General features: G+C 31.9%; 1 protein-coding gene and 1 long non-coding RNA gene across 3 annotated transcripts in view; one reads left to right on the forward strand and one right to left on the reverse strand.

The window, feature by feature from the left end:
- Positions 1–19,109, reverse strand: part of LOC145933539 (uncharacterized) — a 60,920-nt gene that overhangs the window by 22,712 nt on the left and 19,099 nt on the right. The window lies entirely within an intron of this gene.
- LOC145933542 (uncharacterized) lies at positions 8,963–12,162 on the forward strand. Its single transcript, XR_014424885.1, has 4 exons — positions 8,963–9,380; positions 9,725–9,762; positions 10,028–10,346; positions 12,025–12,162. It is a non-coding gene; the product is annotated as an uncharacterized LOC145933542 (long non-coding RNA).

Raw genomic sequence — 19,109 nt, forward strand, 5'->3', positions numbered from 1 at the left:
TAAAAGTTAGGAAAAATTGATATTGTATAGATGAAACATTAGGAGCATATCAATGTCTGATAAAATGTTTTTTTCTGACAATTGTGCGCAAATGTTGAATACAATTTGATGCATTAATTCGATCACTGCAGATGCATTAAAAAATGCAAAACTGAGTCAAGAGCATGCAGAATGTTTTATGCAATGCGCGTTTAAATCATTCAAATTAATATACTTTATTATACATGAATGATTGATTTGAAGCAAAGTAGTGCAAAAATATTTACACTTTGCGATCGATAACATAGTACTGTATTTCTATTTTTAAAATTTCGCTACCAGTAATATAACTATTTATGAGCTAAAGCTGATATAATAAATTACGCGTTTCCTATTTGGTTATCAGCGAAATATTCAAACAGAAATCAGGATAAATTAAAATCTTTTGGAACATCTTGATTGATCGCGTAGCTTGAAGGTATTTCTAGAGTGAATATTCTATAAAGTTATTCGAGTCAGTTCGATTTGCGCTTTAAATGCGCTGAAATTCAAATGTAGAAATTCAAAGCGAATGCGAGTATACACCTATTTCATTCAAGCACATTTTTAAGAAAACGTTCTTTTTGGTTGATTCGGTTGATCGTGAGAACGCATAATTTGACGATTGCTTTTTTGTATTATACTTTTTACTTCCGTAGCGTTACGATCCCGTTATCAATGTACAATTGAAATTTGCCTTGTGCATTGCCTGCAGCAATCAACTTCCTGCCATGTGGATGCTTCTAATGATAAAAGTGATTACTTAGAATTTGTAATTTAATCGCTTACACTTACACATACTGTTACATTGTAAATCGGAATCTCTTATGTTACGTTTTCGTATCACACTATTGTCTTGCTGGAGGAAAATGAGTTCCAGTAATTCTAGGCAATAATGAGCAAACTATCTATCTCCATCTTTCATTGTACGAGAGAATCTGCTCTTATTTTCACGCACGAAGTGCAATCTCTCTCTCACGGTACTGCATAATACTCTTTATTCTTTTAATTACGAATTAACTTTGTCTATTCTCTATCGATATTTATATATTATCCATATATGCATATCAAGTAAATAAATTCGCAAGTAAGACGTGTTTCGATTTTTGAGTTAATTATTTCGCGTTTTTTTTATCATAGAATATTCTCAAATTTTTAGTTTAATATTTAATACCATATAAACATAAACTATTTGGAAAATTGATAGTTGCAATCATCACACACACACACACACACACACATATATATATAGCAGAGAATTATTAAATTTAATTTCATAATAATATTTATTTTTTACGATACAAACAATAGCTTATAATTTGCTTTAATTAGAGATATTTTGAGAACCGATTTATGTGAAGCTTTTTCTCATAAACGGTTTATTTTTTTAATTTCCTTCGCACAGCATACATTTACGCTTTGCGGAAACTTTAGGGAAGTATTGTCAAGATTTTGAAGATTATACAAAAATATATTCTACTGCATATATAAATCGCAAACAAATATTGCTTCTCTTTCTCGCCGTGGCACGTATGCAAATATGAATTTCTCGTATTCGCCTGCTTTCTGTTGTGTAACGTGTTGTCGCACGAGAATAGAAAGTCCGCGAAGTACAGAACGACGTGGAGACGCCTTCAAATACGAGAATGGGCGAGCAAGGTCTTTACCGTCAGGTGGATCGAAGTGGCTTTGCCGCTGAGCCACACGAATAAATCGGCGGTGCGGAAAAGCGGATATGCGTTGCTTTGCGTACGGCCACCCGTCGCATATCTCACTCGTGCGCCGTTGAATTTGTCCCGAGGAGAAATAAACGAGAAAACCCGAGCGATATTCTTCCAAAAGCATTGTCAGCCCTTTTCTTCTTCGCCAAAACTTTTCGACTGACGAAAAGGTGTAAAGTCGGCGAGACGTCGTTTATTTACGTTTGCACATGAGAAGCTACGAATATAAGTCACGTTATATATTATATAATATATATATATATATTTTTATATATCCACATATATTTAAAATATACACATGTATACATATATATATGTATATTCTAAAAATAATGCAGATTTTTCACAACACAGCGGTATGAGAAAATAACTTTCTAATAAATATGTCAGTCGAGAAATGTGGTTCAAGCAAATAAATTTTTTGCTGTTAAAAGTTAACAACTAATATATATAGTACCCATCTTCTTAAGTTTATTAGATAAAAGTAATTTTACATAACTAGAGGAGAAGCAATGGACCGATTATGGATATAAACATTCCCTATCAAGATTCGCTAACTTTTTAATGGCTTTTGGTTCGAAACTTTCCATCATCTTGATATACTTGGCCGTCGAAATAGTGTCTTGAAATAATGCGCGCGATGAAGACGAATGATCTTTTATTAGGCTATCTTTGGACATAATAATAACTTAATAATAATAAATTAAACACGAAAATTAGAATATAAAATACGTATATTTATTTTTGATTGGGACATATTCTTGCATGAATCGCAAAATTATAAATTCGCTTTCAGGAATAAAATTGGATATGAAAATCTTATAAATTCAAGGATCATATAGTATTATCCTTATTATTACGTTTGACCTGATTCTATCCTATCATTAATAAAATCTTCGTTTCCGGTACGAAAATGAGAAATATATAGACAAGTTGCAGAATTGAATTATGAATTATGTATATATTTACGTGCTTACATATATTATATATATGTATACGTATTTATATGACAAATCCAAGCGTACGATATGTGACTTGGAATGTAATAGAGATGTGATATGTGCGAATATGTGTGTACATGTGTTTATATGTGCGCGAACGAAGTGGAGGTGTGCTACAATGGATTTTCCAATTTCACGTTGTCTTCTCGTTCGCGTATCGACGCTTCCACCCGTCGGCATCATCCTTCGCCCTAGCTCGGTCGAAGCCCCGTTCAGTAAGCTTAACTTTGGAAGTATGTGCGGCATGTTTGTGTACGGCTGTGATTTACTCGCTCTTGGAAAGGTACTGCTCGGGCTTCTCTCTCGGAAGTGAATCTCAGAGCGACGGTGGTGGTGAAGCGGGGTGGCAGGCGTGGGCGAAATTTGTCGATTTCGAACCCTCCGAGCGTGGTGAATTCGTCGATATATACCGCCACGGCATCCGATGTATCGCGAACCGTCTTGGAAGCTTCTCGTAACACGACTGGCCGCGGGCGCTGCTGGAAACCTCGAGCAAACTTCATTCTAGTCACATAGAACTGATATCGCGGGTTCGCGAAGCGGCACGATCTTGAAACTGGTGGCGAGACTACTATATCTAGACATACCGTTCCGCGATTTAATGGAAAAGGCTAAGTCTGCTAGATAAGCCATGTGTACAATCCAAGCTGCAGAAATAATGAAGCGGATTGCGTACACAAAATATGTTTATTTTATTCCTTTTAAGAAATGTATGTATTTTATATACATTATTTAAACATATTTGAACATTTTTAACGAGTTTTGGCACGGATTTCTTTGCAAGAGATTTTGTAAAAAATTTTTAATCTTTTACATTTACATAATATATATTAAACATTAAAACCTTAATTTTTCTTTTGCATTAGAATGTTTTAATTTAATTTTAAAAAATTAATAAAAATTTAAAATATAAATTTATTTTATAAAAGTCAAAATAAACGTGTAATTAGAATCAAATCATTACGCTAAATATAATGAGCATGAGAATATTAATCTACGAGAATATCAATCTACAAGATTGTCATATTAAAATAGTAATTAAATTGGCATACATATATGTTGCAGGGTGATTGTATAATCAGTTTTTTTATTATAAAGCGCTAAATTTCTATATAAATCAGTGTTTTATAAAAAGACTTTTTGTGAAAAAGAATAAATTTACAAAGTCTGTGACATATATTATATCTTCGTAATGTAATGATGTTTAGGAAGAGAGTCATTTAATAAAACGTCAGATGTTATTCAACACAATACATTTTCTTACAACATACTTTGTGCAGCCAATTATAAAGTTTTGTAAGGATAACGAGAATATTATAGAGAAATGACAACGCCCGGCATGTTTCTCGGCAAAGAGCGCTTCGTGCTATTGAGATAAGAATTACTCGTCAAGATGAATAATAGTTGGGTCGCGACGCGCGTTACGAGATCGCAATTTCTCAAAACCTCCGCGACTTCTGCAGCCGCCTTCCCTTATTTTACTGTTATTCGGTATGTTCGATAGATTGAATGCGCCTGTTAAAGTTACGCTAGCGCGATACCGAATCCGAATTGCAAGCAAAGTTTGATTATGTTACATGCCAAGTAACTTGAATAATAATGATCTGGGATGAAAAATGCGATCTCTCTCTCTCTCTCTCCATTCGAGGGATGTATATTTGAATGAACGAACGAACGAGCGAACGGAGATGTATATGAAATCGAAATGAGGACGACATCGAGAGGATGTACTCGGTATCATATCGGACAGCCCCGCGTGGGTTCGTATCGCACCAGGCGTGGACTAGGCAAAAAGAATGCGATAAAAAGAACGATACGTATCCTTCATTCCTGTACACACAATGTTATGAGGAAGCGAATGCAACAATGGGCGCACATTATACTAACAATGGTGTTGGAAGGGATAAGGTGCAATCCCTTTATACGTCCCTACACACGCACACACATACACAAACATATAGTCTACGTAGCCAACAATGAACTCATATTCTCATGTTTCCCCCGACTCTTCCCAGCTTCATGATTGTTGAACCACACTTCCACTGTGGCCTTAAACCGTAAACTTGTTTGAAACCCTAACGCTGTACTACGCGCCAATCGTCACTGCGGAGAGGACATGTTCAGAGTGTGCACTTAATTTGCTCGCGCATGGGAGGTCTAGCAATCCGTGAAGCAATTTCTGCACGTATTCACATGAGAGTTGTGCACAGATTCTTATCAACACCTGAAATCAATATACTCTACTAATGCCATGAAAAACTATATTATTATTAAATATATTATATATATAAATATATATTTATTTATTATCTTTGCCTAAAGAAAAAAGATGAGATTTAGAGATTTACGCGCGCTGCATAACATACGTTGAACTAAAGAGAGTATAATTTAGGGTCATTTAATTCGTTCTCGACTATAAACTCTTCTTAATGGCGTTTCAAAGTAATATTATTATTTGTCACAGTACACTGTCTTTTCCTAACTGATTATATCGATGGTATTTCAAAATGTAAATTAAAACAAAATTTTCTTTTCAAAATTTATTTCACTAATAAAATAATTACAATCATGATATTTTTTAAATGTGTTTTCACAATGATTGATGTATATTAAAGAAATAATTTATATATATATATTATAATAATAAATTTATATTTTAAATTTATATTATAAAGAGAGAAATATAACTCTCTATTAACTTAATGGATTTAATTAACAAGGCTGATTCGCAACAGTTTTATTAATTTTTTTAAACAGTTATTATATTTGAAAATTAAATCGCATGTATCTTTCTATTGAGAAGTATAAATAAAAATAAAATCTCTGAAATCAAATTATTTTTGAAAAATTATCTAGTTGCCTAATGAGCAGAACAATGTACGTGAGAGATAGCTGGATAAATGTAGACAGAGAGTTTGATATCCCCTTGCTTCAATTACACCTCTATCAACCTAATTGCATATTGGATACACGAAACAGAGGCGTTTCGTCTTTCGTTCGGCAGGATATGCTGCATGTTCTACGGGTCACTTATTCTGCTAACGAACGTGTCAGTACTGCATTTTTACCATTATGCGAAATTATTTTAGCTTCTAGATGCTTGTACGCCCGCCAATTGGCGGCGTATACGTTGTATTTAAACAATTTAATCAGAAGATCGTTACATCGGGGAAATATGAAACAGGAAAGTGGATTTCTCTCAAAATAGCTTATTAGACTAAAACTGATTTAGAGATTTATGTAGTTTTACCTATATTTAAAACATTTAAATTTGAAATATGTTTTATGATAGATATATTTAAGAATTGAGAATTCTATATGATTTATATTAATATGTATTTTACATTTTTATGTTATACATTCTTATGCTATAATATTGAAGCATAATTTTGTTATAGAAATTGACTGAAATAGTGATATTAATTAATATTCATGAAATTGAGATTATCTACAAGATAAAATAGTACTTATTTATACAGATTTATTATTTTTCTATAAAATGAGAAGTACACACAACACATATAATATATATTATAATATATATTATTTCTTAGATTTTATAGATGATTAATGTATCACAGAGTTTATCTCCATCTTTATTTATTCGATCTTACGATTCTCGATTATTTTACCGCGCGTTCTCGATCCGAATTATGTATATCGATCATCGAAAAGTCGACGAAGTGTCTCGCATCACTATTTTTCTGTTCGGCACGCGAATGATAAACAACATGTCAAAACAAAATAGCGCGCTAGACAACACCGAAGGCCGAATACTTTGTTATTGATAATTCTTTGCCGAAATATTTTATATATGCGCTGGTGGGAGTATAGAAAATAGTCTACGCGATACATTCCATAGCCTCGTCATCATTTGTATAGTGAGACTCGAGCGAGAAAGTAAGGGCTCCACATATTATCATATTATCATGCGTAATATCATGTGAATTGCGATTATTCCGTAAATTATTATAATTAATAATTATCAGTTTGCGCAATCGATTATTTTAAAATGCTTATATAATTTAATATTTTGCGTATGTGTACGTACGCATAGCACGTAAAATACTTTAGAGTTAAATATATTTTGTCCGATGTTTTATTGTTTGACTTTTCGACGATCTAAATATAATTCGGTTGAGAACGCGCTGTAAAACAATCGGATCGAGTAAATAAAATAAGGATAAATTCCGTGATAGAGAGATTAATCGTCTAATAAATAACTAATCTATATTACTTTAAAATACTTGTATAATTTAATATTCTACGTATGTATATATGTACAGAGAGATATCCGATAATCACCTCTTGTGTGCAGATAGAACGAATTAAACTGAATAGGAAAGTGCGTTTTGCGATCTTCGTAATAATTAAGAAGAAATTAATTTAAAAATATCGGTCAATCCGCGTGCGCGCGAGTACAAGCGTTAACTAGAGATCTTTTAAATTTTCTTATGTTAGATATATTATTCTGCAAAAAGCTTTTCATCGAATGGAGAGGAAATCGAGATCAAGTGATACGGTTGTTAAATGCATAAAAAATGCATAAAAAATGATTGATCATAGATTATGTTCACGGAATATCGTCGAGATGCTAGTATCATCGCGAAGTATTACGCTAAGTATTACATAAAAAGCGATTGGCCGTGCGATTATGTTCACGGCATATCGTTGAGACACTATCGAGTAGGTTATCTGAAATTTTTATACATATGAAGCATTTTTTTCAATTAAAATATATCTCTATAGAGTTGTAATCATAAATCTAACAGCAATTTTCTCATATAATCTTGATGCAATCTTTCGGTTGATATTAATCCAAATATTTAAAATTGATCCAATTATTCTCAATCATTCGGAGATCTAATTCATGAAAATAACAATTTTTCTTGTTTTAGATTTTATTTCCAATACTCGACTTCGATTTAATTTTGTTGCACTCGAATATTATTCAGAAATGATAATTATCGTAGGGCTAATTAATCTTATGTAATAAATAGCGCAATGTGTGAAAGATTAAGTTTATGATTGTATCAGTGAAATTCAAATAACTTTAGTATATTTTGATCATTAAAAGTTTGCGAGATTACTTAGTTTTTATTGACAACAATTTATAAGTGAATCAGAGCAATGATTACGTATCCAAAAAGTATTGTATAAATATATTGTGCAATTTATTTAATGGAAATATCGAAGCGAAATGGAAATGGAAAATAGGAAATGGAAATTTTAATTTATTGTGTGATATTTATGGACGGTAATTATTTCTTTAATAATCCTTTTTGACTTAAATGTATTTCGCACTGCTTTAAATTTCGTTGGTATATAATTTATTATTATTATCATTTTCGGATTGAGAAAGTGAAGTAATACCTGAATGATTTAAATAATGGAAAACTGCGATGCATCCAATGTAACCATATTCATTAATAAAATTATAAATATGAGAAGCAGAATATTCAACATGAAATAATAAAGTTAAATATTTGTTATAATATTTACACTAACACATAGGCAACAACATATCGGTTGGCACACGGCCTTGGAGTTTGTTTACAGTATGGCTACCAGTATACGAGCACGTGTTCTATAACATTCGCGTGGGGAAACTCGAGTCGGCAGGTCATAGCCACGATTCGCTCCGTATGTTGTTTTTCAAAACGCGATTATTCTCTACAAACAATTATCGATTACCAACCCGATTACTCCACAATTTACTCTTTCCACAAAAAAGATTCATAGACGTATCAAGATGCTAGCTATACGGTATTATAAATAATATTTCACGAGAGAAGCAAATATTTTGCGCAATTTATTGATTCAAAATAGAAACGATAGAGGATAGGAATTATAGATTACCGTGTTGTTGCGACAAATTTAAAAGCAATAATTATTTTCTTAACGATATGTATACATTTCTTTTATATTCGAATATATTCTACATCGTAATTAAAAATTTGCATGCAGTGAACGAAACATTTGCATTTGCGTTACATAATTTTACAATATAATATACATTATTATAATGTATTTTATAATAATTAAGAAAGTATTTTATAGCGAATTGATCGACGCTTGTGTGTGGTACTCGTTTTTGGAGCATACGTATATATATTGTATCCCTTTTTCTCGACAAGAGATATAAGTATAATCTTTTAATTATAAAATAAATTATAGAATATATATTATATTACAAAATTAAAATATAATATGACCCTCCCATTGGGTACACCTTGACGTGGTGGGAGTGGCTCAGTACCTGGAAGGTTTTTCCTGAAGGGGAAGCTAAGTACCCCGTTCGCGCGCGTCGCGTTTTAATTCGAAATTCGAAATTGCTGTGCAAAAGATCACGTGTCCATTTGTCATCGGATTGTCGTGGACGATTTGTCGCGTTAATTAATTCGAGAACGCAAAATGTCGCGCTAACAATGGACTTCTAAGGCTTGTTTTTATCGATATTTCTTATGTGTACATGTTCGCATACTTTTAATCTCGGAATTCGGGAGAGTCGTGTAAAGTATCGCGCGTCCAAGTGCGGGAGTGCCGTTTAGTTTCGCGCGTCAACGTACCTGACGATCTTGACTGTCTGAGAGGAGGAGCAGGCCCAGGAGGCATCGGGTGCCACCGGATCAACCTTGGGGTAATTTATTTTTTATATATTATTTCTCATTATTTTTTCGTGCCACACATTTATTCGTATTTATTTGATTCGTTTATTTAACTTAAACAAGAATTGAGAAACCGATTTTAATATCTTATAAAAATTTATACTTAAAAAATTACTTCGGAAATTATATAATTATTCATTAAATATCTGTTTATTTTTGTACGTATTGTATTTCATATAGAGTATTTTATATAGAAGATATTGAAATTCGATATTGAATATAAGTAAAATTTGGCGCATACAATAATAATTTTTTTTGAAATATTAATTATTTTAAGTGCTGTTATAAATTGGATCTTATATTTTGTATGTTACAGGTCAACATAGCTGCAATTCCATTGTTGCACATCGATCGGTATGAGTAACAAACACTTTTATTTTATAATAAAAAAGTCAAATACATATAATTGATTGTCTAATACATATAAATATTAATATCTTAATTTTTCAAGCTGATTTAATTAATTTTTAAATTTCTATTTAATTTATTGTAAACAACTTTGAATATCTTTTTTTTTTAAATATTTGACGTATGTTTTTTACCTTTTGCTAGAACGATTTTTTCAAGATATAATTATTGATCACTATTTGTTGTAATGTTATTCTTTTCATCTGTGCAGAGTTTACGCGTCCGTTTATCATCGGATTGCCGCGGATGATTTGTCGCGTTAATTAATTCGGGAATGTGCAAAGTGTCGCGCTAACAACGAACTTCTAAAGTTTGTTTTTATCGATATTTTTTATAAGTACATAATCGCATATTTTTGATCTCGGAATTCGAGAATGTCGCGTGTCCAAGTGCGGGAGTGTCGTGCAAAGTATCGCGCGTCCAAGTACGGAAGTGCCGTTTAATGTCGCGCGTGTGAGTCAACGCACCCTGACGATCTGAGAGGAGGAGCAGGCCTAGGAGGCATCGGGTGCCAGCGGAGCAACCTTGGGGTAATTTATTTTTTATATATTACTAGAACAACACAAACGCGCGCTATGCGCGCGCCATTCTTCGGTTTTATGTTTAAAAAAATATTTTTAAAAAAAATAATATAAAGTTTGTTTAAATTCAATTAATTTTTTTCACAGAAATTAGCTGATTAGAGCGTTAATGTGCTAATTAAATTTTAAAATAATATGTTAAAAAATTAAAATAGTAATATGTTGTAAATAATATGTTATAATATTTTATTCTCGATTAATATTTTTTGACAGAAATCAGCTGATAACTGTCAAAAATATTAATCGTGTTTAAAGTATTATAACATATTATTTAAAACATTATTTTAATTTTTATATTATTATTTTAAAAATTAATCAGCAAATTAACGCTTTAATCAGCTGATTTTTATCAAAAAATATTAATAAAGCGAAAATTTTCTAATTAAATATTCTAACTTATATATTTATATTTATATTGTGTATGTTATAATTTGCTAATTAAATTTTAAAATAATAATATGGTAAAAGTTATAAAATAGTAATATGTTGTAAATAATATATGTTATAATACCTTATTCTCGATTAATATTTTTTGACAGAAATCAGCTGATAACTGTCAAAAATATTAATCGAGTTTAAAGTATTATATAACCTATTATTTAATACATATTATATTATTTTAATTTTTATAACATTATTTTAAAAATTAATTAGTAAATTAACGCTTTAATCAACTGACGCTTTAATCATATATGTCATGTAGAGCTTCAATTAATTTTTTTTCAGTAGTAATATAAGATATTAATCAGACGTTGTGATTGCTCGGTAGATACACTGACAAATTATCCAAATTAATTATTATACAACAAATTAATTATATAACAAATTAATTATTTTTTACAATAATCAAGCTTTAAATACATAAGACATCTCGAAAACATTTCTATGAATACGAGAGAGAAAATATTATTGCGGAGAAAGAGACATTCTCTCTCTCAATGTCTCTTAATCAGCTGATTTTTCTGTTAAAAAATATTAATAAAATTTGCTAATTAAATATTCTAGCTTACCTATTTATATTTATATTGTGTATATTATAATTTGCTAATTAAATTTTAAAATAATAATATGGTAAAAGTTATAAAATAGTAATACGTTGTAAATAATGTTATACCTTATTCTCGATTAATATTTTTTCTTTCTAAAGCTATATCTTTTCGAACAAATCTCCTTCGAGTTTCAATTAATTATTAATATTAAGTCATGTATATAGTATCGCGCGCGCGTTATTAGAGTGAAGTTGCCGATGTTTGTAGCCTCGGCCATTACCGAAACGCCGCGAGTATCAGGCAGTTCGAGCTGCGTCCCGCTGTGATTAATTAGTAAGCATAATCGTTAGAAACGATTTCTAACCTTTGTATTGTAATATTTATTAATCGCATATCATAATTTCAACGTTAATATGTAGTCGTAATTGTTCGAAACGCATATTTCGCGAAAAATTGGATGCAAAATCTCTTGTCAACATAACCCAACTTAATCTGTTTTCGCGCGCGTGAATGTGTTGCGATCCGTGGATATATCTATCGTTAATTCTAGCTTACATATTTATATTGCGTATGTTATAATGCGATTATTCTAAATAATAAGATTATTCTAATATATGTATGTATTTTATTTGTTACAGATAGCATTGCGATTCACGCGTCGTGTCGGGAGTGCCGTGTAAAGTTTCGCGTGTCGGGAGTGCCGTGTAAAGTGTCGGGCGATCGTAATTATTCGTATTTTCGCGAGTGTCCTGAGTGCTACCCAAGACCAAGAGAGGAGGAGGAGGCCCGGGGAGGCATCGGGCGACATCGGGGCGACTATGAGGTATGCAAAATAAAACATTTTTTCTAAACTGTATTGTTTATGAGATATTCGACACACACTATTCGACACAATTATGTATATACATAATTTGAATATTTTGTTTTCAGATCAATGTGCTATGTACTACAACTCCGCTATTGCACGTATCGGTGAGTGAGAAATTGTTAATTTTATAATATTTCTATAGCGGTAATGGGGGTATATATAATATGTTGAAAATATTAAAATAGTAACATATGTTTTAAATAATATGTTATAATATCTTATCTGCGATTAATATTTTTTGACAAAAATCAGCTCTGATAATTGTCAAAAATATTAATCGAATTAAAAATATTGTAACATTCTTTTCTAAAAAAGGCACGTTAAGTCGATTCTTGCAAGTATTGTTGCATCTTTTCCGATGCTGATTAACTGTTTCGATTCGCATTATGTGTTATATTCGTATAGCATCGAGAGACTGTCATCGCGAGGGTTAGTAGTTTAACAGTTTGTTCAAAATAAAATAAAATAATATGTTTTAAATAATATGTTATAATATACTTTAAACTCAATTAATATTTTTGATAGTTATCAGCTGATTTCTGTCAAAAATATTAATAAAACGTTAATTTGCTAATTAAATTTTTAAATAATAATATGGTAAAAACTTAAAATAGTAATATGTTGTAAATATATTGTATGCGTGATTAATATTTTTTTGACAGAAATCAGCTGATAACTCAAAAATATTAATCGAGTTTAAAGTTTTATAAAATATTATTTAAAACATTATATTATTGTATTTAATTTTATTTTGAACAAACTGTCAAACTGCTAACCCTCGCGATGACAGTCTCTCGATGCTACGAATATAACGCACAACGCGAATCGAGGCAGCCAATCAGCATCACGGAGAAGAGACAACAATACTTGTGAGAATTGACTTAACATGCCTTTTTTAGAAAGGGATTTTTTATTTTTTTTTTTGCGCGCACACATTTATTTGTATTTATTTGATTCGTTTATTTAAACAAGAATTAGAGGAACAGATTATAATATCTTATAAAAATTTATACTTAAAAAAAATAATTGCTTCAGAAATTATATAATTATTCAATAAATGTCTGTTTAATATTGTACTTATTGAATTTTATGTACGAAAATATTGAAATTTGATATTGAATATAAATAACATTCAACGCGTACAATAATAATTTTTTTGTAGTAATAATTATTTTAAATGTTACTATAATTGGATCTTATATTTGTATGTTACAGGTCAACGTAGCTTCTCAACGTAGTCAACTCCACTACTGTGCATCGATCGGTGAGTAACACTTTTATTTTATGATAAAAAACAGCCAAATACATGTAACTAATGTCTTAATTTAAAAAATTTGATTTAATTAATTTTTAAATTTCTATTTAATTTATTGTATACCAATTTGAATATTTTTATATGTATTTGGCATATGTTTTTTATCTTTTTCTAGAAAGATTTTTTCAAGATATATAATTGTTTATTATTACTTGTTGCGCAATGGCATTCTCTTCAATTCTCAAATAACATCACTTTTAACATTATTTTAAAACAAGCGTGCAATTAACGATACTGTCGCAAATAATAACTGCACGCGGCAACTTTCTTCTCCACGCAGTTCATACAATATTAGACAGAACATACATTTCGCGAGAATATCCGCTACTCTCCAGAGTGGCAGACGGAAGCAAAATTAAGAGCCGCCGCGGTGATGGCAGACGATGGATGTAACTTCTTTCGATCGCCGTCTCGGCCTAATGATTTTGTTCCACGTTCCATCGCGAGTCGCGTCCACGTTTTTCTATCGCAGTCCCGATATTCCGCGATGCGCTGCGCGCCGATACGCAACACAGTTCCGCATTCGAGTAGCAGTAACACGTGTTTCCTGGTCTTAGATCTCTCTTAGTATCTCTATTTATCGTTTCACGCAGTCCCCGCGGTTAGGTGGCTCGGGACTTTTCCGGGAGGCCCGCCTTAATGAGCCCCGGCAATCACCGTCGCTCGTGCATTCTTCAGGATCCCGGTACCCACGCTTCGTGACGCGACGCGTTCCGCTCGCATCCGCAACGAAAGTACGCGCATTACTTTACACATGCCGGATATTAAATGATGCGCCGTTGAATTTTTATCGCGACCACGTTTTCGCTTCGGGCGTGTATACCCTGTATTTACTATTCTAAAATTCATTTTAAAACAGTTTTTTACTTTAATTTTGAAGAAATTATATATTAGTTCTGTAATTTCCGGAAGCTTATCTTTTCGTTTCCATGTAGGAAAACATTTTCTTTAAATAGTACAGGACAAATTAAAATTTTTTTTTAAAACATGCAAGTTGCGTTTACAAACATCTTTAACAATTAGGAAATATATATGTAGGATTTTTAAAAATATAGAATTAAGTTTTAATGTCATAGTGATACATTAAATTATTTATTAGAATACATTGGTGTAGACTAAAATAATTCTAGTTTAAACTCTAGTTTAAACTTTAAACTTTAGCAATATTCTATATAAATATTATAGGAAAAATACTACCATTTCTTTGTTAAAATTAAACAGAACGGCGTATAATAAATAAATTACACAATAGAAGATACTGTGCAGCACGAACTACGCGATACAAAGTAAACACACGATACGATGCAAATTCTGTAAAAGTAATTCGAATTTGCCAGGCGAGAATATAAATTGCTTTCGAACAGTCAGAATTACAAGGTAACATCAAAATTGTCTTTGAGCAATTCACCTCCGATTCGTGCAATAGAATTCATTTGAAGCGCGCACGATATTCGTCGCTGAATTTGAGCGCTGGTGTGACGAAGAATACGATTAAAGTGCACAGTTAATGCGCTTTGTAGCTTTTACAATCTCGTCGTAAAAAAGAGCGAAAATTTCTCTTTTGATTTTATCTTGAAAATAAAGTACAAATTGAGCATCATTATTTTTTCATTAATTAAACAATATATAGTATTATTTTATATACTATATATACATTTTACATATGTATATTTTTTGTTAGCATATACATACGTACAGTTTTAATCAAATATAAATTTAACATTTAATAAAAAAAATATTTAAATTTGTTCGAAATATTTATTGATTTGATTTATTATTTCCATTGCCACAGCTTATTTCAAAGGATAAGCTGTTCATATAGCTGTTACAAAATTAATGAATGAGGTGATGTATAAATGTAAATTTTATGAAGAGAGAAACCTCCATCATTTTCATACTAATTATAACGATTTACAGAGAAACTGTGTAGAAAATGAATAATGTCTACAACGAATAATGTCGTTAATTAAAAATTATATGATTGTAACAAAGTTATTAGAAAGCTTCTAACTTTATTAATTAATACAGTTATAAAACTGAATATAGCACAGCGCAAATTTAGTTAAAGTTAAAATAATGCTTGTTCATAATCATCGACAAAATCGTGATTCCACTAATAGATTTACGGAAAACTTTTAGTTGTCGACAACGTAAAAAGTGTATGAGATATAAGAAATGTTTTCATATGAAAATGATTAATTTTATACTGAGATCTTATATATTTAATGTTTTTATTTTGTTTATAATAAATTATAGATTATAACAAATAATTTTCGGATAATTAATTGCTACTTGTGGTATTAACCATTTTTTATTTATATTTTTTTATAATCTTATAATTTTCTTATAATCTTTTATATTATATAAAAACTATTATTTATATAAAAACTTAATCTATAAATTTTTAATATTTTTCTATTAAAATTTTTTAAAATGTTTGCTAAATGAAAACAAAAACACATAGTACATTTTATTATTTTCATATGCTTTTTGCGTTTCTATCGGAACAAAATTTGTTTATTGGGACGAAACTTTTATAAAATTCATGCTAAAATTGAACGTACCAATGTAACAGAGTGATGAATCATTATCACGGCAATGCGTGTCGTGTGAGAACTTTAATTGAAACGTAGTATGGTCGAATCTTTTTTCGTTTTACTTGAGGCCGTCCCGGAGCCGAAATTTGTGAACAAAAAAGAGAGACAACGATACATGGTACTCTCTGATTGAGCAATTTTCTTGCTGGTAACATGACCAACGAATAACGTTTAATTGCCATGCGCGAAATTAGGACAACGCGACGCGACAGTTCGCCACGCGCTGCATCTAAACGCGATTGCTTTCGTTTCGGCTGTTGTGAGCGCCTTTTTCCGGGTCGGACGCACGCTCGTACACACATTCCAAACCATGTTTTTTAATTAAATGTATCTCTCCTAACGCCGCGAGTCGCGTGTAATCCAGTGTGAAAAATACACGAAACGCTGTGAAGGGTGGCAAAATTGTGTAATGCAATACTGTAAACTGTAAACAATATTAATCCAACAGCTCTGAATATAGTTTTCATAGCTGGATTATTTCAAAATCTCTGGGAAATCTACTCTAGAATCTCTGGGGGGCAATTTTAGAATGTCTAAAAAGATTATTCTATAATCTCTTTGAAATCTAATTTACGCTTACTAAAACTCTTGTTATAAAGCTGCAATCTAGATTATGAAAGATTTCCGTAATCTATAAAGTCCGTATAATAAGAAAAATGCTTTCTCATTTTGAGACGCGCGAATTACAAGGAAGGAAATATCAAGCAAAATAGAGCCTCATCTTCTGTGGAAAATATTATACCAATTTGGTCAACTTCAATTTACATCAAAGTTAATCTTCCCTTGCTCTCTCTCAGAAATAAAGCTAATTTACAATATTTTCGCTATTTCTTCGTACAAATAATTAAAAACATTGTTGGTAACTACCCTAGTCGTCTATGTAGCTGGTATATGCATGTTGTATAGAATTGCAGCAACTTTGTAACAAGGAACGCATGTCTTCTCCTTAATTCTCTACTGCTTCTTTGAAATGGAGCCGTGGCGTCCGAGCGCATGATTACATTCGTCGGTCGCGATTACATAACGAAGTAGACGAGTGCATGGTCGCGTATTGCGGAAGTTGCGGTATGAAGGTCGCAAGCTAACTATCTTCCTTCGCCACGCACTTTATGCGAACGTAGGCAACTATAAGTGCGAGGGCGAGGTACTCACGCGGCATGAGGAAATTGAAAATTGTTAAAACGAGTTTCGTTGGCGGCCTGAGCGTACGTAATTATATCATGATCTTCCTCGTCGACGATATATGCGGTTACTAACTCTTCTTCGAGACGTTTCCCTTTCCCGGTCGCAATATTAAGGCGTTTAGCTCTAATTGATATTTTATTGCGTGAGTCGCAGAAATCATTGTATTTTTTATTTTTGTCAGCATCCATTATTTAAAATTGATTAAAATATCAAATATAATAATTACATTATATGTACATACATATGCTCAAGCATATGATAAAATCTATTAAAATATAAGTTATCTCTCTTCTCAGTATCAAATTTGAAGAAAAAAATATTAATTACAAACAATATATTCTCATCTCTTTGTATCTTCCTCTTTGTTCGAATTAAGCTGCATTGTTGGTGGGATTACATCACATTGTAGCAACAGTTGCATGTATAACAGTTAATATTTACCTTTTATCTTTAAAATACATGACTGACTACTAAAGTAACACGAGAAAGAAAGAAGAAGAAAAAGAGAGAGATTTTAATTGTTCAAATTTTGTTCTGCACGCTGCATTGTTGCAAAAGCATAAGACATAATATCGCAAGCTACTCTGCTAATCTAGATACAGACATTTCATAGTCGCATCTGGTTAATCGTCGTTGCTACCGCGTGCGAAATGCTGCGGAATAATGAAGTGTAAACACAAGTAAAGAAAAATGGCCTCTTTTATCGCGGTCGAGCGCTTTATTACTTGCCGGGTCGGACGAGGTACAGTCGTCTATATTCACCGGTTGTATGCACATCCAATAAACAGCAGAAAATTACGGGTAACGCGTAACGACGCGGCTAGTCGCGGCTACGACGATGTTGCTTCTACTGCTGTTAGTATTCTCGTTGCAGCTTTTCAGCTTGCAGCACAAGTCGATTCACTTTACTCAAGTTTCATCTTTAAACTGCGCGCCCGCCTTATCCGTCGAGAGTGTTGAAAATGGAAAAGGACGGTGGCAGGATAAGAGGCTGAGTTGGCCGATAGTAGCAAGGGTGGATGGTGACTTTTATGGCGGCCCTCATCCTTACCCCCGTTCGCTATCCGTGGCTTGAAAATGGGCACGTCGAACATCTCGGCGGAGCGATTTCGAGCAAACTCGAGAACGCATCGCCGACATGGCGGAATTCTATTTTGTTTCCGTAGACGATGTCGAGACAAAGGGGCTCTCGCTATAGTCTTTTGGATTGTACGAAGTCGATCGAAAAGAAATTTCTAGTCACGCTGAGATGAATTTTTGCACGTACTATAGATACCGCTAGTAACAGCTTTTATTACGATCAGTTATCTTCCGTCATCCTTTTTAGAAATTTGAAGCTCTACTCTGAGTCGGTATTAAATATATTAAATATATAAACAGTTTTACTAAGAAATTTTACTAATAAGAATAAAGTTTACTAAGATATTGATACTCAATGTAAAATCGTTTAAATTTATTTTATTTAATGTTATGCAAAAGATTTTGTAAGAAAAATCTACATTTTTTTATATCGACATAGGTTTAGAGAAAGAGGAAAAGGAAATCAGATATATTTTATTCTAATTTTTTATACTATATTATATTATTCTAAATTATTTTTAAAAAATTATGATTGTCGACGGAGAGATAGAATAGATAATATGCAAAAAACGTGGATACAAATCATGGATGCACATCATGAATATATATTGGAAACATTTCGACGTTTATCATCAGAATGCTTTAGAACACTTTCTATCGATAAAAACGTACCGTAGC

Source organism: Prenolepis imparis, unplaced genomic scaffold (genome assembly GCF_030444845.1).
Source record: "Prenolepis imparis isolate NDT839.2.m4 unplaced genomic scaffold, iyPreImpa1.0 SCAF_3, whole genome shotgun sequence".
In the NCBI taxonomy this organism is placed as follows: Eukaryota; Metazoa; Arthropoda; class Insecta; order Hymenoptera; family Formicidae; genus Prenolepis; species Prenolepis imparis.